Source organism: Corvus hawaiiensis, chromosome 14 (genome assembly GCF_020740725.1).
Source record: "Corvus hawaiiensis isolate bCorHaw1 chromosome 14, bCorHaw1.pri.cur, whole genome shotgun sequence".
NCBI classification, from domain to species: Eukaryota; Metazoa; Chordata; class Aves; order Passeriformes; family Corvidae; genus Corvus; species Corvus hawaiiensis.
This window is the reverse complement of record NC_063226.1, coordinates 14570603-14585524: the sequence shown is the minus strand read 5'-3', so window position 1 is coordinate 14585524 and position 14922 is coordinate 14570603. Positions and strand designations below refer to the sequence as shown.

At 40.3% G+C, this 14922-nt stretch overlaps 1 protein-coding gene across 2 annotated transcripts in view; it reads left to right on the top strand.

Moving 5' to 3' along the window:
* COL4A6 (collagen type IV alpha 6 chain) overlaps nucleotides 1-14922 on the top strand; it is a 119435-nt gene that overhangs the window by 29052 nt on the left and 75461 nt on the right. The window lies entirely within an intron of this gene.

Sequence of the window (14922 nt, the reverse complement as noted above, 5' to 3'; positions counted from 1 at the left end):
CTTGTGTGAGGCTTTTAAACAAAAGGAAATTGTGGAAGTCTATTGTAATAACTTTCTTAGTCAATTATTTGTTACCAAATTTTCTCTGTTTCATTGGGTTGTGAGCTCAGATGATCAGTCCTTTTCGAAGAAAATTATCTACTTTTTTTTACATATTCCAGGTCCCTAACGTTAACTTGAGTAGAGGCCAATAGTCCTGATACTTACCTGGAGTTGTCCTGTGCATGTATTTGTAGTCTGTCCTGCTGAAATAGTCTGATGCTGTACTGAATGGCTCTGCTCTGTACTCTGTTTCTGCATGTGTTAATAATGCTCTATACAAAGGGCTGTAATGATGCCTGCAGTACAAAGCATTCTCTCAGAAAACATTGTTTTTTCTTCACCAAAATGGCTTTTGCATGGTTTGTAGACTTGTAATTACAACATTATTTAAATTTTCCTCACTAGATTATAGATTTTCATTTTTTCCTGCTGTTGTTTTTCTGTGCAAAGAACAATCATAGTAAGACTGAAAAACAAGGCTTTCAGGACATATCTTGTTTTCTAAAGTTGGTTTGAAATGGCTTTGACATCTTCAAGAATTTGAACCAGAATTTGTGGAATTTGTGGTGTTTTGGGGATTTAAATTATTACCACTATAGTAAAGAATATTTTCTAGAGCTTTTGTAGGTTTCTTGGATGTTTGTGCACTGCAAGCCCAGGAAGGTGATATCTCTGCCTTGTGTGCGTTTACTGTCTCCCGAGCCATCTACAGTTGAAGTAAAAAAGCAGCTGAGGAAGAAAGGAGGCTGGGGAATTTAACTAAAGTGTGTTCATTGGCAGAACACACCTGGTCTGCTCAACGTGTGGGGGAGGTAGCTGTGGTCTGTAATTATAACCCACAAGGTAATGGCCAGGTCCATCTGTAGGTACATGGCTGCTGTAGTCTTGCAGCTCTGGGAGTCACATGTGTTGAGAGCCGATGAGTAAAATCATCTTGTAAAAAGCAAATTATTTAGTCTGAAGTTACCTAAATACTGGACAGTTCAAAGTATAACCTCTTTCCACTCCTGCATTTTCAGAAGTTCTAGAGAATATGAAACACTAAAATTTAAGTTATCCCTTGTCCAGATCTAAATTCTGTGTTGCTCCCTAGTTTAACCCTTCAAAGGGTCATGCAGTGGGAGTCTTGAAATAAATTTCAACACATGTAAAGCCTGTTCTGATGTTAGGGCAGAGGTGGCTTTGGGAAATTCAGTGCAGGTCTGTAAGTATTCTTTCTTTCAGTTCAGATGGATAGGTTTTCTCTTTTTCTGCTAAATTTGCAGATTTTTCCCAAAATTCTCTCCAAATTTTCTTCTTTAGGATATAATATTATCCTGGAGGCCATCCCTTTTTTTCTCTGATGGTTGTAGGATCAGAATTCTTCAGTGTGCCATGTTGCAACTGTGAATCCCTGAACAAAGTGACAGCTGCAAGGAGGTTGGCTTTCATTGTGCTTGCTCTGTGCTGCGGCTTTTTGGGGCAGGGTTGGTCAAGGGGAATTCAACAGAGTCTTGGTAATAGGCTCCAAAATCAAATGAACTTGTGCAAGGCAAATTTACAGCGTTCCTTTTCTCCTTAAGAAAAATCTCACTGGCAGACAATCTGAAAGAACCCAACATCTCAATAAGACACGGTCCCTCCCCTCCGCTCCCTGTCCTGAAAGGGCCCATTGTTCCCAGGTTTCAAGGTGGGCTCATTGACTTTCATGTTACCATGGAACCAGCTTGTCTTTCTTCCTGAATGATATTTGCTGGTAATCTCAGCAGCTTTCTCAGCAAATTAACGCAGGTGATTTGTGAGTGGACTTGGCTGGACTAAAGGCCAGCGAAGAACCAGTTTGATTAACCAGATGAAGAAATAAAAGGTGTAAAATTAAAGTTCTGGGGTAAGCCTTGGTTGAAAGAGGGAGGGCAGCTAACCAGAAATGCTGTTAACTCCTAGTTTCTATTATATGTAACACAGGAAGGCTGATGTTGGATTTACATGCTGGAAGGCTTAAATACAAGTAAATCAAGTAAAGCTCTGTTAAGACTTAGAATTTAAAATTGACAGCAGTACTTAGTATGGAGTTACTTAGATGAAAAAGGAAGAAGTACTTTTCATAGTAATTCATGGCCCATGCAGTTAAAAGCAAGATTATTCTAATTTTTTCAAGAAAACTGTGCATACATTTACTAGTTTTTCTTGATACTTATCAGCGTGCTGTCTAATAATACAACTGCATTTAACAATTTAGATGGAATAGCTTTTCTCTCAAAAATTCTCATTTCTTGAATTTGAGGAATTTGATGCAATGGACCAATTTTTGTTGACCTTCTGTACAGGAAATTATAAACATTTTCATAAAATTAAGCCGTTTTGCATCTAGTCCTGTTGTGGAAATTTCACGCTTAGATATTCAAAGGAAGATTGGATGATTTCCTAGAAGGTACATTGTAGTTCAAAAAAGAGTTAAATTGTGAGATGGTACAAGATGATTACACAGAATCACAGAATGGTTGGGCTTGGAAGGGACCTCAGGAGTTCCCCTAACCCAGCCCCTGTTGCAGCAGGTTCAGCCAGAGCTGGCTGCACAGAATCACGCAGTCCAGGTGGGTTTTGGACATCTCCACAGAAGGAAACTCCATGACCTCTCTGGGCAGCCTGTTCCAGTGCTTGGTCACCCTCACACTAAAGAAGGTTTCCCTCCTATTCAGGGGGTTGAACTCTGTGTTTCAGTTTGTGCTCATTGTCCCTTGTCCTGCTGTGGACACCACTGAAACGAGTTTGGTCCCATCCTCTTGACACCTCCCTTAACACATTTGTGTGCTCTCTTGTCATCTCGTCTCCAGCCTGAACAGGCCCCACTCCCTCAGCCTTTCCTTCTATGAGAGCTGCTCCAGTTCCTCATAATCTTCATAGCCCTCCATTGGACCTTCTCCAGTAGTTCCTTGTCTTTCTTGATCTGTGGAGCCCAGAACTGGATGTAGCACTCAAGCAGTACCTCAGCAGTACAGAGATTTCAGAAGTAGTACTTGCAAATATGTACCTGACTTGAGCTGGGAGGTTCGTTCTGGCTGAGAACAGGCTGGGCTGGTATGGCCAGCTTTGAGCCCGGGCTCACAGGTACTTTGCTTGGGTTCAGACTGACCCCTGAGATTCCCCTCATGAGTCATTGTTTCACATTCTTCATCAGCTGGGAAGAGATAGAGTTTAGAGACGGGGTGGCAGGGCTTGAAGACAGGGTACCAGCACAAACCCATTAAACCATCCTGCTGGGCAAAGAGGTGTAGCATCATTGCAAATGAGTCTGCTCAAGTCTGGCAGTGCTGCCCAGTTCCAGTTCAGTGCTGGGAATGGACAGGCTGTCAGGATTGGTGATGCAGGTACATTTGGCACTTGGGTAAAATAGTGATTTTTCATTAGTACTGTGTTAGACGTATTTTTTGTTGGTTCTGAGAGAGTCCTTGATTTGCTGAGTGTGCTGTCATCTTGTTGAATCTCAGAATGCTCAGCACTTTGTAGGGCAGGTCCCTGGTGAGCCCAGTGCCAATAAGAACAGTTCTTTTCTCTGCCTGGCATTTCCCTTAGAGTGATAGCAGTTGGAAATATCTGAGTCTGTTATTTTAAGAACATCTGTTGTTTCATGTCACAATCCATGGTATTTTTCAACAGGAGCCAGTGTAAAAGTTAGAATCCAGTTTACCAATTAGGGAAAAAATGGAGTAGTCTTTTCTTAATACAGCACAACTTGAACTAAATAGGTGCAAGTGAAAATAAAATAAGACAGGCTGTACAAAAACACATAGGAGAAATTAATATCCAGTATAGAGAAGAACTGTTTGTTCCTCCATTAGAGTTTTTGCTTATATTTGTCATGTTATTACTATGCATGTGGCCAAAAAAAAAAAAAAAAAGAAGCTGCTTAAGTTGGCAAAGTCCTTGAAAAAAGTTGTTTGAAATAGCGTGGGTGTTTTTTTCTCAGGAGGGACAGCTGTGCTTAGCTAGCATGTTGCTCAATGAGACCGTAAATTTTAGCACTAATCTTCATTTCATGAATTGTTGGGTTTGCTGTTCTGAGTGATAATGTTCAAGGTTGGATATTACGTTACTAAGAATTTCCTAGTAGTGTGTTTTCTACACTGCATGTACAGCAATTTTTAATCTCCTGGGTAGGTGCTGTATGTGTAGTGTAGGTCATCCCTTACCACACTATGGCTGCAGCTAAGAAATTAACTCAAAGAAAGCACAATTTAGGACATTTTGAAAGCTTCAGATGAGTTTTTTGGTGGTATGTTTTCCACTGTGACAGTGTCCATTCTGAGCAGTAATTACTTTTTTTTTTTCTTTTTTGTTTCGGGTTTTTTTTAGTGAAACTTTCTTTGAATATGGTAGCAGTTTTCTTAAATGAAAAGCCTTACCCTCTGAGTCCTCCATGTCTGAGCAATTCTAACTGCACAACAGTGCAGTCAATCCTGAGGGACTGCTTGATAGGATTTATACAAACAGGTTATAAAATGTTGATTTCAGCGAGATTTGGTGATTTTTATCTCCACTGCATTGATTTCTCTATTTAGGTGACATCTGTCCATTATTATTTCTAGTGGGTTTCAGGGAAGACAGAGCAAGGTAATGCCACAAGCAGAACTAATGTACTCTTACAGGACAGACTTTATTGTTTTACAAATTCACTTCTGTAAACATACATGCTTGGACTTCCAGAATTAAATAATTGTTTAGCCTTGTCCATTTCTTTATGTTAATTGCTTTAGACTTCATTTTAGCTGCTTTTATCTCCTGAGTTGCTTTTTGTCATCTCTCAAATGAGAGGTCCAGGCAGTATGGCTTTAGGTTGGACAGTGCTGCATCCAGTAGGTAAATGGGGATTAGAGGGTTAAAATTTTAACAAGTCACCATTTCAAACAGTTGCTTGCAAGGGCACACACACCTATTGATAAAGATCTATGCCTTTGGCATAAAAGAGTTCTGAAGATTATATAAAGTATGCATTTCTGTTCTAAATTGCATCAGACTCCACAATCTAATTTTGTAGATAGCTTTAGTCTTTCTGATGATATATTTTCCTTTGCATGGTTTAATAAAGACTGAAAAAAAAAATTTCTTCAAATTTCATGTCAGGTTCTGTGACAAACCAGACATCTGAAGGTTGATGTTGCATATGCTCACTGTATGCCTTTTGTTATCTGTAAAACAGTCTGAAAACAAAAGCCTTGTTTTCTGTCCCCCCAACATATAAAATAATATGTGAAACAAAAAATCTTTTAAAAGTGTTACTTACATGGAAGAAAAAAAGGAAAATTAAAAGATTACTAAATCTTTTCATTATTTTCAGCTTGAGGAGTGGTGATAATGATGTCTCCAAAGACATATTTTAAGGTTTTTTTAGCTGTTGCTAAGAATAGTTTCCTTTTGTCTCACTTTTTCCTTCCCTTATCCAGTACTAGCTAACCGAGACATTTGGTTCTGTGTTTTCTAATATATCATTCTAAAGTTCATACTCTGCTTAGTAGCCTAGGAACACACTACAAAAAATAGGATATTTGTAAATAAAATTATACATTTATTCTGGCAGTTCTATGTTTAGTCCTTTTTTGATTTCCTGGGAGAAATGTTTGTGGCACACTTTGTCTCAGATTTAATCAGTACCTATTCCTTAGCAAACATACTCTTCTTCTGTCAAAATACTGCATCAAGCTATACCTCCTCTGATCTGTTTAATCTAGATAAATGTTATAAAGGCTTTTTGTCTTTTCCCACTCCAGACAGGTAAGATTATCTGTAATGGAGATTGTACATTTTGTCTTGGCAGAAGTTTGCAAGATCCACAGTTGATGAATAGACGACCTCTCTGCTCAGAAGTGTTAGTTGAAATTAAATAGGCCTAACAGTAAATTAAATACATGGATACACAATGGAACTACTTAAATTTCCTTTGACATTTTATAGTTTACCTCAGTTTATATTTTCTCACTTCTCTTTTATCAGTGTCACTAGGAAGAAAAATTATCATGATAGCCAGGGTCTTCTCCAACGTGTGGAACACAGCCTTTTTTGGTTTCTCCAGTTGCTGTCTAATTTACATCTGGCTTAACTGTGTGGTGGTGTACTCAATGTGCTCACTGGGCAGACTGCAGGGAATCCTTAAGCAAAGCAGTTGTGCCCTGCAGGGAAGGGCTTGACTGGCTGAATTACTACAAAGGGTTGTTTTGGGATGAAAGGACAGGTTGCTTGAAGGCCTCAGTGAAATGAGAAGGGCAGCCCAGAAAATCAATCTGAACCAACAGCTGTAATAGTAAATACAACACCCTGTTGTGCATGTTATGTGCTATATCTAAGTATGATGGAAGTGTGATTATTCTGTGGCAACAGAGTTGCAAGTTGATTTTACATCTTGGATTCATCAGGTAAATCAGAACCCTCAGAGTCCTGAGTGATCATCTAAAATTACAGACTGTGGTGCTATGTTCTGCACATGTCCAACCAGGTTCAGAGACAGATCCAGGAACCTCTTCCAGGGGCTATGCCATTGCTGCTCTGCAGAGCAGAAGGAAGTGCAGAAAAGCACACTTTCATTGTTCCTTTGTGAATTATTCTTGGTCCCCTCTTTGAATTTCCAGGTCCTGGGATGAGATCCCCTCAGAGCTGTTGTGTGAATGTGAAGTGAGAGTGGGATTCCTGAGAATGTGCAGGACCTGCATCTCTCAAAGCAACCCAGACATACTCAGCTGGAGAACAGGGAGCAAGCAGACTTGGCTGTAGCTGTTTATACAGGTTGGGCAGAATTTGGAAAGGGTTTTATTTCTGTCATTTACAAGTCTTGAATTCCCAGCCTTGTGTCCTCCAAACCCTTGTTATTCTTCTCTGCTTGATCTGAAGCTGTTCTGTCTGTTCCTTGCACCCCCTCACCCCTGCAATTTGTATCTGCATTTTGGGACGTTACTTGCTTTTGCTCACTTCCAACTGATGGACGGATGTTGGAACCCATGGGTATGAAAAAGCGACTTTCATTGGGAATACTGCTGGGGTAAAACTTGAAAGGCCACAAAGAAGCTGTTGGTGTAGATAAATGCTGGGAAATAAGGTTTTCTGTAGAAAACCTGCCTGGCCTCTGACTGCTTTTTTTTTCCCCTCAACAGCCAGAGCATGCAGGCTTTTGGGTTCACATGCTGCTGAAACCCAAGCTCCTGGGCCTTGCGGCAGAGTGTGAAAGGTGTGCCCAGATCTCTTTTTCCAATGTCAGAAACATCCATTTCATTTTATCCTGAAAAGACTAATTTTTCAGGTTTTCTTTTTTCCTAACCTTTGTTCCATATGGAATGAAAAAAATGTATGAAATGCAGTATTTCCAGTAGATAAAGTTTTTGCCCTCCCTGTCTCCTCCCAGAGATGGTTTGTTTGAAAAATACTTTGCAGGACCACCACTGTACTTGTAGAGAACGTTGAAATAAATGTGTTTGTAGATAAGCTGTGTTTAGAAACATATGGTTATTTTCATCAGTATGATAGGAGGGATCATCAAAGTCACTTCACTCTCTACAACTATGGCTAGAAAAGGGAATTACTTTAGTAAATCCGGTTAGTTATGTAAGCCTGCTTGCATGATGATATAATACCTCAAATGCATACCCTTGGTTTTTTAACATAATTTACTTTTATGATTTTCCACCTGTTGCTTACTCTTTGTAATGCTGATATTTTTATAATGTTGGAAAATTCTTAATTGCCAACTGATTTATCATCTGTTAGGGACTAAATGGGAAGCCTTTAGACTTCAAAGGGCATTTAGACTGCATTTGCTGCTTGGATGGGCCTTTTATGCAACTTTTCTTTTGCAGAGTTGTAGGGCTACAGACGAACAAGATGTCTGAATTTTACTCATTACTTTTAATTTGTTTGCTTTGTTGAAGGTGCACACAGATGTATATACAATTTTAAGGATGTACTATATGCATTATTCATTATTTTTCATTTTTAACATAGAGGAACTGATTTATCACTGACATTTACGCTAGCACAAGATGTTTGTAAATGGTACTGATGTCCTGGTGGTATTCTACATTTCTCATAAAGGATAAATAACCAATCAAGAGTGCAAAGTAGCTGACAAGCAGGAGTAGACACTTGTATGCTCTTGGGACATGTGACTTGCTAAGTCCCACTCCCTGAAGATAGAAATAGTACACTAGAAATAGCATAGAGGATAGAGGAACAGCTCCAAAGATGTTTACTTTAAAAAAAACCCTACATTTTTTTATTAATTATGCTTACTACTGTGGTCCTCAAACGTTAGTTAACAAGGACCCATTGTGCAGGGTCCAAATCAAACATACTACCAGACATCTTCCCCTAAAGGAGAGCAATTTCTCCGTGATTCTACTCTTTGAAGTATTTTGTGGGTGGAGCACAAAGTGCCTGGTTTCTTTTGTGATTTAATTAACCAAGAACAGTTCGTGGTACTTTCCAGAACTGATGTGGTAAATCTTTACTAGAGGACTTAAAACACAGTGGGATGTCTCACTGTGCTATTTGCAGTGGCTTTACTCTGTTCTTGCTTCAGTCAATGACAAAACCTCCAGGGAAATGAGTGAGGATGTATCCACCGACAAGCTGCCTCTTATTTTCAGTATCACAAAGTGCAAGGGAACTGAACCTCTACAGAGACAGAGGTTAAAAAGTTAATCATGTTGGTACTATAACAGGTAGTCTTCTGACAGTTCCAGGAGATGACTGCATAAGTTTTTATTTAGATACTCTATAATTATATAGACTTTCAGCTGTTTGGGCCTTTTGGCCCTTCTGTAACTTGTGACATAGATTGTCTATTTAAAAAATAGGATGAAAGCTTAGGTGAGAGCAAATGAGTTGCTGAGTTGTTTATCTGTCCCACCCCAAAAGGAAGGAGTGACCTTGATGCAGATATTGTAAGTGAACTGGAAAAGATGGGTAAACTTTATACGTGTGGGCCATAATACTTTGCTAACTTCTGCTGCTCATGAGAGTGGTTCTTGGCAGATTCCACCCTGTCGGCAGCTGATGTGTGCCATCTATTTTGGAAATTTAATCTGGGATAAGTATATTACTAATCTGAACAGACAAATACTGTGGCTGCAGCCATTAGTTTGGGATACAGGCATAGTGAATTGTTTTTGTGTAATACCAAGATGCCCAGCCCATCTGGGTCTAATTTCCATTATCAGTGAAAGGCTCCAGCAGCAATAAATTCTTGCTACAGGAACATTTTTAAAAGAGAACCCAGTTCTTAATCACTCATTTTCATTTCCAAAACTGTAGTCCTCTGGTAATTAAGTGTCCTGGTTTGAAAGACAGGTGTCCGCTAAGGAAGGCAGTAGCCTCCCTTGGAATCAAAGATGTAACCCCCTTCCCTCCGAATTATTATAATTTTGAAATTAGGGGGCTTTCAGGCAAAGATATGAGGAATAGGAATAACAGTTCTTTACTATTATATATCTATACGTGTACAACAAGGCAAACAAACAACAACACCGGCAGCAACAACAACCAGAGCCAGAACCCAGCGCCAGCCTCTCTCGGCTGCCGGCACCTTCCCCTCGGGTGCAGTTCTGCTCGCAGCCGGCAGGGGCGCTGGCGGCTCCCGGCCGGGCAGGGCGGCTGCGATGGTTCCCCCGCGCCTGCAGGGGGCGCTGTGGTGCGAGCTCAGGGAGCATGCTGTAATGGCGGCTTGGCCGAGCTGGGAAGGGATGGAAGAGAAGCTTCACAAACCCCCTGGGCAGCTGATCCCCGTGCCCCAGCAGGACACTCGGGAGCAGCAAACTGGAGTGGCAGGAATGAGCACAAAATCCCGGGTGGTAGACGAGGTGTATCAAACTCCGGAGCTGTAGGTGGGAACTCCAGGACCTCTGGGCAGGCAGGGGGTGCGGAGCTGCAGTGTAGCGAAGGCTCAGAGCAGTGGCAAAGGAACGACAGGGGTAGGGCAGTGGCGGCCGGGCTCCCAGCATGGTAGGGAAAGGTGGGCTCAGGATCCCGGGGTTTTTCCCCTGAGGCACCAGAGCAGATGGTGAAAAGTCCCTCTTTTAGTGAGGTAGGGCATGAAACGGCCACTCCAGCAAGCAGAGCTCCACTCACGGTAGAAGGAAGGCAGCAGAAGGCAGAACCTCGCAGTGGTGATGAATTCTCCCCAAAGCCACCGCAGCTTCTCTCCCCTCTGAATGCCGAGAGCACCAGAGGGCTAGGGGCTCCACCCAATCCCTTTTCCCCAGAATCTCATGGCACCTCTGCCCTACACGAGAAAACCCCAGGTAAGAGAGAGTAGCCAGCTGGACCCCTCCCCCGAGCTGTGGCCAGGTCTTTTGTCTCTCTTAAGTATCCAGTCCTTACTGTCTCCTAGCAACACGTATGGGAAAAGTTCCTTAAGAGGAAAAAAAACAAAACCCAAAACAAAAGCAGAGCTCCTAAAACCCCAACATTAAGCATGAGACATCAGAGTGTTTAATGACTGACTTGATAATGTAACTGGAAGGATGTTGCCCTCTGCTTAAAAACTTCAATTCTGCAAATATTTATGGAAGCTTATACACACTTGCTGTTGTGTCAGATTGTCCTTTCCTCTGACTGGTTAGTATAGGGCAAACCAGTGTTCTATCCCTGACAGTCACCCCTGTTGCTGGTTTATATATTCTTGCCAGAGGTCTTTTTCTGTACCTTCTCAGTTACTGATGGCCACGTAAAGTGCTGCTGAGCAGCAGTGGGGTACTGAGAACACTGTTTAAATAAAATTTTTTCACTTTTCTGGCATTTGCCTTTCTGATGAATGTATGGATAGCCACCCAAGTCTTCATTCATGAATTTAACTCCTAAAAGCCATGAAGGCTCAAATGAATGAGGTTATCACAGTAGCTCATGAAGTGAACAGAGATATTAGGTTTCACTAATTTTTATGCAGTGAAATTTTGCAAGGGTATCTGAATGTCTGGTACTGTGAATGTAATTTCCATATTAGTCATCAGCAGGTAATATGACTCTGAATTATATAAAAATTGTTTATTTGAAGATTCCAGAAGTTTTCATTATACTTCCTTTCCAGCTTTTAATTATGAAGTTTCTTGTTATGGTTTTGTACTGCTGTAGTGGAGCAGTCCTTAACCTGAGTTGGGAAGTTACTGGAGATAAGTGTTGGGGAAAAAAACTTCATCCCTGTCATATCTCTTTATGCCAGTTAGAGATTCTTTCACTTTCTGTTTTATCATTGTCAGCTTTTTTTTCCTCATCATCTCTTTTTCCTCTTTTATCACGAGTATGCTGTTTTTTTGGGAGTACTTTACATACTCGAATTTTGTGTGCTGCCATTCCTTGGAATCCATTCTTTCTAAAATTTTCCAATTTCTTTGCCCATTTCCACCACTGCTACTTTAACTTCCCCCTGATAAGGATGATGTTTTTAACCTTTCTGTGGTCCTTCCCCCAAACATGCCCTCAGCCTGTTCCTCTGGCTTCATTTTCCTATCTGATTGAAGTCATTGTCTTCAGACAGGATTTTTATGTCTTTTGCAGTTGATCCTTTGAAACAGAGCAGAAGTTTTGATGCAAAATTGAGCCCCAGCTCTTGCATCTGAGCTGTGCTTCCTACCAGTGTCGCAGGTACAATTTTTGGATTTGCAGGCAAGTCGTTCCAGGTCATGTGCATTTATTCTGTTGCCTTCTATATTGCTGTAGAGAAGCTGGAATGAACATTCTGGGACACCTCGTATGGCATCACAGCTGTCAGGTCTCTTTACTCTCTTTGGCTCCAGTCCAGAATAAGCTGAAGTCAATGGAAAGATTCAAATGCCACTACTTCTTCATGAATCAACTGTGCATTAATGCTTGATAGAGGTACACCAGAAACAGGAGAGGAAAACTGTCCTTAGAATGGCTCTTGGTTTTGAATGTTTTTTAATAATAGTTTCTCATTTGTACCAATACTTCTTAAATAAAGTGGTTTTTTTCTATATTGAAATGGTAGTGATTCTTATGTAAGCCTGAAATAACTCAGTTAAAATCAGTATGTATGTTACTCAGTTTATATTATGGCTATTTAAATCTCAGAGTATGTATTTTTGTAACAGTGCTATTTTGTTTTTTCAAGATCTTGGTCTGCTTCCATACACTGAAATGAAAATGGTTTCATTAATTTCTGTTATAATGGTGGTGCTTACCACTATAACTAACAACCTTATTTTTAAAATTTTTATTGTTTCTCTAGAGCATATTCATCAATGTGAAACATAGAGCAGTAGGAAAAAATCTCTTCCCTGAATACATACACAGAACAAATATGACAGGCTCATGTTTACATGGTCAGGTTACAATCCCTAGATGTTTGAGTGACCTTGCATTCATATATGTGAATGGAAAAATGTATTAAACATTTTCAGAAGAGAGCAGTGTTGTCTAGAATCTTATATGCAGCCTTTAGAGTTATGTTCACAAACATTATGCACACGTCTGTTTGCTATTTAAGTAGTCATGGAGTGTCTGATGTCAGCTACTTCCCCTAAATAAAATACTCAGGACATGGACACCTGGTTTGGAGCCAACTGGCTTTGCTTTGCTTCCTTTCCAAATGCCTTCATTCACAAGTGAGCAAAATGACTCCTCATGCTGTGAAAACGAAACCTAGAAGTACTTGGTGAACACAATTTTACACAAAGTACGGACATATTTTCAGTTTTTAACAAAGCTCAGTGAGAGTTTCATCCAGCTTCCAATAAATTAAAGAGAAATATTTCTTTTGACTTCAGTGGGATTTTTGAGTGCTGCCTTATTTATGAGCCCCATCACTGATGGGAGCAGCAGGAGCCAGGGGGATTGAAGGAATAACAGATTTTTGTCCAGCCTTTGGCACTGGGAAAGATCTATCTGCCACCAGAGGCAGGAGATTAGTGCTCCAAGACACTGACTATTGCAAGGCAGTGACCTTGGAGGGATTCAGAGCTGTGGTGAAAGGAAGCCTCTTTGCAAGTGCTCACTCATAGGAGACAGCTGAATGGACAAAACCATGGGCCCCAAAGGCTTGTGCAAATGACTGCTGGAACAAAGAATAATCTGGAGAAAAAGTTGATTGGAAGTTGAAATCTTTGAAGAATTTAAGGTTGAATGAGTGTCTGGGAAAGCATAATCTGACTACCTGGAGGCATAAAGCTGTGTGTGAAGAGTTTAAATGTATGGTTAAATGTCAGGAATAGATATACACATTGCCTAGCAATGGGTCCAAATTTCCCCTGTGAAATGTGCATATAAGGATGGCAAAATTTGTGTCTCGGAGCACTTCGCTCTGCAAACAAGTTCACAAAGAAACGACCTCTCAGCAGGGTGTCCATTAAGACGGGGACCATCTTTCATGTACAGAGCCCTTGGTGTTTCGCATTGCAGACTCAAGTTCATGGCGATTATTCCTTGTCTGAGCAGAAAGTTTGGAGATGCTCTTAGTCTATTACATAACCTCTAGATAGAGTTTGTCTCCTTCTCTTTGCTATTGGATAGTTCATAGGCTGGTTGATTGGTTTTGTTTTGTTTGCTGTTTGTTTTTTTACCTCTGCTTCATTCTATGTTTTATTTCCTGCTGCTGACAGTCAGAATTGTCTATGGTGTGTTTCCTGTTATGGTGCCTCTCTTGTGCTGTCTTTCTCTTTTCAGCTCAAGTTTTGTGGTAGATCCTACCATAGGATTTTAATGAGTAGTCCAAAAGCCCCGTATCTAATGGGGCTTTATCTGAACAAAACTGCCGAAAAGTCTGCAAAGTGGTTTCACAGCATTTTTTTAATGCTTGATGCCTCTTAGAATTGTTTGAAGGTCGTTACAACTATTTTACAGCAAGAGATAATGCTCCTTTCTGGATAGGGAAGTATGGGAGGTTGGATTTAAGGCTTTTTGTTAATAGCTGTTCATTCTAAACCCAAAGGTTTTTAATTTAGCAAAATGGTGTAAACATCAGCATGTATAGAGGTTTTTATTTACCTTCAGCAGAAAAACGATCAAGTGATGTAAGACTAGTTACTTTCTCTGAGAAAGCTGATTCAAAGAAGTTCAAAAGTTGAGAAGCTTGCATGAATTGTCTTTAATTTTTCACGTTCCTCACTGTCAGGAAATTTTAAAGGCTTTAAAGATATTTCCTGTGAATGCTTTTAGTTAGGAAATGTTCAGCTCCAGTCTGAACTTGTTTTGACATTTAGTTTGGTCATCTTGATATGAGAACCTTAAATGTTTTTTCCTTCCAGAAGTTCAAACCCTAGAGACTGTACCTGAGCATGGTGGACAGTGAAAGTTTCCTTAGAGAGGGGTGTTCATAGTGTGTGACAAAACTACGGTGCTAAAGGGGACCTTTTTCCAGGATTTATAGTGTTGGCAGTAGCATTGCAGGGCTTTGGGCAGCCCAGTCCTTCAAAGTTGTTGAATGTGCAAGCAGATCAAACTCTCTAAACTAAACTCAACTCACGTAGTTAACTTTCATGTGCTCTATTAACTAGGAATTAAGTTTGTGATATAGGGACTTCAGATTAACATAAATACTGCAATTATTCTTGAAATAACTAATGCTAGTGTAGCAAATTCGGCATATATTTTCAGTTTAAATCCAAATCCATGGTGGTTTCCTACACATTTCCTTGCACGTGTGCTCTTTGTTAAAAATGCCATTTTCTCTCATCCAGTAGCTTTTGTTCTTGTGGTTCAGAGATGCAGCTTCTTGTTCTTAGAAACATGCAAGGGTCCCAAAATTAGTGTTCATAGTTCCTGCTGATGTAGAGATACTTGTTGATGCAGGATGGCTGAGGCACAAGTTGCGGTTACCAATTATGATCCTAGTTTAATAGTGTACTCAGTATCTCAAAACATCATCTAGTTTTATGGGTTTGAGAGCCCTAGGAAGCACTCTGCACCTTG